Here is a 7,143-nt window from a genome sequence, read left to right as displayed (position 1 = left end):
CCTCAATCTTCACTCCTCAATCCTCAATCCTCAATTCTCAATCCTCAATCCTCAATCCTCTGATCTCAAACATCAATACTCAATCCTCAGTCCTCGTCCTCAATCCACAACCCTCAATCCACAATCCTCAATCTTCAATTCTCAATCCTCTACCCTCAGTGTTCAATCCTCAATACCCAATCCTCAATCTTCAATCCTCAATCCTCAATCGTCAATCCCCAATCCTCAATCCTCAATCCTCGGTCCTCAATACCCAATCCTCAATCTTCAATCCTCAATCTTCAATCCTCAATCCTCAATACTCAATCCTCTACCCTCAGTGTTCAATCCTCGATACCCAATCCTCAATCTTCAATCCTCAATCCTCAATCCTCAATCCTCAATCCTCAATCCTCAATCCTCAGTCCTCAATACCCAATCCTGAAACTTCAATCCTCAATCTTCAATCCTCAATCCTCAACCCTCAATCCTCAGTCCTCAGTCCTCAAACCTCAATCCCCAGACCTCAGCCCTCATCATCAATCCTCAATCCTCAATCCTCAATCCTCAATCTTCAATCCTCAACACTCAATATTCAATACTCAATCCTCGATCCTCAATCTTCAATCATCAATATTCAATCTTCAATCCTCAATCCTCAATCCTCAATATTCAATCCTCAATCCTCAATACCCAATACTCAATCTTCAATCCTCAATCCTCAATCCTCAATCCTCAATCCTCAATCCTCAATACTCAATCCTCAATCCTCAATACTGAACCCTCAATCTTCTATCCTCAATCCTCAATCCTCCCATCTTCAATCATCAATACCCAATCTTCAATCCTCAATCCTCAATCCTCGGTCCTCAATCCTCAATCGTCAATCTCCAATCCTGGATACGCAATCTTCAATCCTCAATCCTCAATCCTCAATACTCCATCCTCAATCCTCATTCCTCAATCCTCAATACACAATCCTCAATCTTCAATCCTCAATCCTCAATCCTCAATTCTCAATCCTCAATCCTCAGTCCTCAGTCCTCAAACCTCAATCCTCATCACTCAGACCTCATCCTCAATCCTCAATCCTCAATCCTCAATCCTCAATCTTCAATCCTCTATCCTCAATCCTCAATCCTCAATCCTCAGTCCTCAATCTTCAATCCTCAATACTCAATCCTCAATCCTCAATCCTCAATCCTCAATCCTCAATCCTCAATACTCAATCTTCAATCCTTAATACTCAATCTTCAATCCTCAATCCTCAATACTCAATCCTCAATCCTCAATCCTCAATCCTCAATCGTCAATCCTTAATCTTCAATCCTCAATACTCAATCTTCAATCCTCAATCCTCAATCCTCAATACTCCATCCTCAATTCTCATTCCTCAATCCTCAATCCTCAATCCTCAATCCTCAATCCTCAATCGTCAATCCTCAATCTTCAATCCTCAATACTCAATCTTCAATCCTCAATCCTCAATCCTCATTTTTCAATCCTCTATAACCAATCCTCAAACTTCAATCCTCAATCCTCAATCCTCAATTCTCAATCCTCAATCCTCAAATCCTCAGACCTCAAACAGCCATACTCAACCCTCAGTCCTCGTCCTCAATCCACAACCATCAATACTCAATCCTCAATCTTCAGTCATCAATATTCAATCTTCAGTCCCCAATCCTCTATCCTCAATCCTCAATCCTCAATCCTCAATGTTCAATGCGCAATACCCAATCCTCAATCTTCAATCCTCAATCCTCAATCCTCAATCCTCAATCCTCAATCCTCAATCCTCAATCCTCAATCCTCAATCCACAATCCTCAATCCTCAATTCTCAATCTTCAATCCTCAATACTCAACCTTCAATCCTCAATCCTCAATACTCAATCCTCAATCCTCAATCCTCAATCCTCAATCCTCAATCGTCAATCCTTAATGTTCAATCCTCAATACTCAATCTTCAATCCTCAATCCTCAATCCTCAATCCTCAATCCTCAATCCTCAATCCTCAATCTTCAAACCTCAATCCTCAACCCTCAGCCCTCATCCTCAATCCTCAATCATCAATCTTCAATCCTCAATCCTCAATCCTCAATTCTCAATCCTCAATCCTCAGTCCTCAGTCCTCAAACCTCTACCCTCAACCCGCAGCCCTCATCCTCAATCCTCAATCGTCAATCCTCAATCCTCAATCCTCAATAATCATTCGTCAACCGTCAATGCCAAATCCTCAATCTTCAATCCTCAATCCTCAATCCTCAATCCTCAATCCTCAGTCCTCACACCTCAATCCACAATCCTCAACCTTCAATCCTCAACGCTCAATCTTCAATGCTCATTCCTCAATCGTCAATCCTCAATTCTCAATCCTCAATCGTGAATCTTCAATAATCAATCCTCTATTCTCAATCCTCAATACTCAATCCTCAATCGTCAATCCTCAATCCCCAAACCTCAATCTTCAGTCCTCAATCCTCAATACTCAATCCTCAATCCTCAATCTTCAATCCTCAGTACTCAACCTTCAATCCTCAATCCTCAATCCTCAATCCTCAATCCTCAATCCTCAATCCTCAATCTTCAATCCTCAATACACAGTCTTCAATCCTCAATCCTCAATCCTCAATCCTCAATCCTCAATCCTCATTCCCCAATCCTCAATACGCAATCTTCAATCCACAATCCTCAATCCTCAATTCTCAATCCTCAGTCATCAATCCTCAGACCTCAAACAGCAATACTCAACCCTCAGTCCTCGGCCTCAATCCACAAACATCAATACTCAATCCTCAATCTTAAATCGTCAATATTCAATATTCAGTCCTCAATCCTCTATCCTCAAAACTCAATCCTCAATCCTCAATGCTCAATCCGCAATACCCAATCCTCAATCATCAATCCTCAATCCTCAATCCTCAATCCTCAATCCTCAATCCTCAATCCTCAATCCTCGGTCCTCAAACCTCAATCCTGAATCCTCAATCCTGCATCCTCAATCTTCAGACCTCAGTCCTCAAGAATCAGTTGTCAATTCTCAATCCTCAATAGAATATCATCAATTCACTGTTTTCAATACCCAATACTCAATCTGCAATCTCCGAATCTCTATCCACAAACATCAATTCTCAACACTCAAACCTCAACACTCAGTCCCCAATCCTCAATCTTCAATCCTCAATCATCAATCCTCAATCCTCAATCCTCAATACTCAATCTTCAGCCCTCAATCCTCAATCCTCAATCCTCAATCCTCATTCTTCAATCCTCAATACCCAATCCTCAATCTTCTCTCCTCAATCCTCAATCCTCAATTCTCAATCCTCAATCCTCAATCCTCTGATCTCAAACATCAATACTCAATCCTCAGTCCTCGTCCTCAATCCACAACCCTCAATCCACAATCCTCAATCTTCAATTCTCAATCCTCTACCCTCAGTGTTCAATCCTCAATACCCAATCCTCAATCTTCAATCCTCAATCCTCAGTCCTCAATACCCAATCCTCAATCTTCAATCCTCAATCTTCAATCCTCAATCCTCAATACTCAATCCTCTACCCTCAGTGTTCAATCCTCAATACCCAATCCTCAATCTTCAATCCTCAATCCTCAATCCTCAATCCCCAATCCTCAATCCTCAATCCTCAGTCCTCAATACCCAATCCTCAATCTTCAATCCTCAATCTTCAATCCTCAATCCTCAACCCTCAATCCTCTGTCCTCAGTCCTCAAACCTCAATCCCCAGACCTCAGCCCTCTTCATCAATCCTCAATCCTCAATCCTCAATCCTCAATCTTCAATCCTCAATACTCAATCTTCAATCCTCAATACTCAATCTTCAATCCTCAATCCTCAATACTCAAACCTCAATGCTCAATACTCAATCGTCGATCCTCAATCCCCAATCCTCAATCATCAATCCTCAATCCTCAATCCTCAATCCTCAATCCTCAATCTTCAATCCTCAATACTCAATCTTCAATCCTCAATACTCAATCTTCAATCCTCAATCCTCAATCCTCGGTCCTCAATCCTCAATCGTCAATCTCCAATTCTGAATACTCAATCTTCAATCCTCAATCCTCAATCCTCAATACTCCATCCTCAATTCTCATTCCTCAATCCTCAATCCTCAATCCTCAATCCTCAATCCTCAATCGTCAATCCTCAATCTTCAATCCTCAATACTCAATCTTCAATCCTCAATCCTCAATCCTCATTTTTCAATCCTCTATAACCAATCCTCAAACTTCAATCCTCAATCCTCAATCCTCAATTCTCAATCCTCAATCCTCAAATCCTCAGACCTCAAACAGCCATACTCAACCCTCAGTCCTCGTCCTCAATCCACAACCATCAATACTCAATCCTCAATCTTCAATCATCAATATTCAATCTTCAGTCCTCAATCCTCTATCCTCAATCCTCAATCCTCAATCCTCAATGTTCAATGCGCAATACCCAATCCTCAATCTTCAATCCTCAATCCTCAATCCTCAATCCTCAATCCTCAATCCTCAATCCTCAATCCTCAATCCTCAATCCTCAATCCTCAATCCTCAATACTCAATCTTCAATCCTCAATACTCAATCATCAATCCTCAATCCTCAATACTCAATCCTCAATCCTCAATCCTCAATCCTCAATCCTCAATCGTCAATCCTTAATCTTCAATCCTCAATACTCAATCTTCAATCCTCAATCCTCAATCCTCAATACTCCATCCTCAATTCTCATTCCTCAATCCTCAATCCTCAATCCTCAATCCTCAATCCTCAATCGTCAATCCTCAATCCTCAATCCTCAATACTCAATCTTCAATCCTCAATCCTCAATCCTCATTTTTCAATCCTCTATAACCAATCCTCAAACTTCAATCCTCAATCCTCAATCCTCAATTCTCAATCCTCAATCCTCAAATCCTCAGACCTCAAACAGCCATACTCAACCCTCAGTCCTCGTCCTCAATCCACAACCATCAATACTCAATCCTCAATCTTCAATCATCAATATTCAAACTTCTGTCCTCAATCCTCTATCCTCAATGCTCAATCCTCAATCCTCAATGTTCAATGCGCAATACCCAATCCTCAATCTTCAATCCTCAATCCTCAATCCTCAATCCTCAATCCTCAATCCTCAATCCTCAATCCTCAATCCTCAATCCTCAATCCTCAATCCTCAATACTCAATCTTCAATCCTCAATCCTCAATACTCAATCCTCAATCCTCAATCCTCAATCTTCAAACCTCAATCCTCAACCCTCAGCCCTCATTCTCAATCCTCAATCATCAATCTTCAATCCTCAATACTCAATCCTCAATCCTCAGTCCTCAATCCTCAATCCTCAATCCTCGGTCCTCAAACCTCAATCCTGAATCCTCAATCCTGAATCCTCAATCTTCAATCCTCAATGTTCAGTGCGCAATACCCAATCCTCTATCTTCAATCCTCGACCCTCAACCCTCAATCCTCGTTCCTCAATCTTCAATCCTCAATACTCAATCTTCAATCCTCCATCCACAATCCTCAATCCTCAATCCTCAATATTCATTCCTCAATCCTCAATACCAAATCCTCAATCTTCAATCCTCAATCCCCAATCCTCAATCCTCAACCCTCAGCCCTCATCCTCAATCCTCAATCCTCAATCTTCAATCCTCAATCCTCAATCCTCAATCCTCAATCCTCAATCTTCAATCATCAATACTGAATCCCCATTCTTCAATCTTCAAATCTCAATCCACAAACATCAATTCTCATCACTCAACCATCAACATTCAGTCCTCAATTTCAAGCCTCAATTCTCAATCCTCAATCTTCAATCCTCAATACTCAATCCTCAATCCTCAATACACAATTCTCAATACTCAATACTCAATCCTCAGTCGTCAATCCTCAATCCCCAATCCTCAATCTTCAATCCTCAATCCTCAATCTTCAATCCTCAATACTCAATCTTCAATCCTCAATCCTCAATACTCAATCCTCAATCCTCAATCCTCAATCTTCAAACCTCAATCCTCAACCCTCAGCCCTCATTCTCAATCCTCAATCATCAATCTTCAATCCTCAATACTCAATCCTCAATCCTCAGTCCTCAATCCTCAATCCTCAATCCTCGGTCCTCAAACCTCAATCCTGAATCCTCAATCCTGAATCCTCAATCCTCAATCCTCAATCTTCAATCCTCAATACTCAATCTTCAATCCTCAATCCTCAATACTCAATCCTCAATCCTCAATCCTCAATCTTCAAACCTCAATTCTCAACCCTCAATCCTCAATCCTCAATCCTCAATCCTCAATCTTCAATCCTCAATACTCAATCTTCAATCCTCAATCCTCAATACTCAATCCACAATCCTCAATCCTCAATCCTCAAACCTCAATCCTCAATCGTCAATCCTCAATACTCAGTCTTCAAACCTCAATCCTCAATCCTCAAACCTCAATCCTCATTCATCAGTCCTCAATACCCAATCCTCAATCTTCAATCCTCAATCCTCAATCCTCAATTCTCAATCCTCAATCCTCAATCCTCAGTCTTCAAACCTCAATCCTCAATCCTCAAACCTCAATCCTCATTCTTCAGTCCTCAATACCCAATCCTCAATCTTCAATCCTCAATCCTCAATCCTCAATTCTCAATCCTCAATCCTCAATCCTCAGGCCTCTAACAGCAATGCTCAGCCCTCAGTCCTCGTCCTCAATACACAACCATCAATACTGAATCCTCAATCTTCAATCATCAATATTCAACCTTCAGTCCTCAATCCTCAATCCTCAATCCTCAAACCTCAATCCTCAACCGTAAGTCCTCGTCCTCGTCCTCAAACCTCAACCCTCAATCCTCAATCCTCAATCTTCAATCATCAATACCCAATCTTCAATCCTCAATCCTCATTCTTCAGTCCTCAATCCTCAATCCTCAATCCTCAATCCTCAATCCTCAATATTCAACGCACAACCCTCAACCATCAATCCTCAATACTCAACCATCAATCCTCAATTCTCAATACTCAATAGAATATCCTGAATTCTCATGGTCCAATACTCAATCCACAATATTCAAAAATCAAATCTCAATCCTCAAACATCAATTCTCAACACTCAATCCTCAACACTCAGTCCTCGCTCTTCAATCCTCCATCCT

This window comes from Calliopsis andreniformis, unplaced genomic scaffold (assembly GCF_051401765.1).
Source record: "Calliopsis andreniformis isolate RMS-2024a unplaced genomic scaffold, iyCalAndr_principal scaffold0106, whole genome shotgun sequence".
NCBI classification, from domain to species: Eukaryota; Metazoa; Arthropoda; class Insecta; order Hymenoptera; family Andrenidae; genus Calliopsis; species Calliopsis andreniformis.
This window is presented reverse-complemented; position numbering follows the sequence as displayed.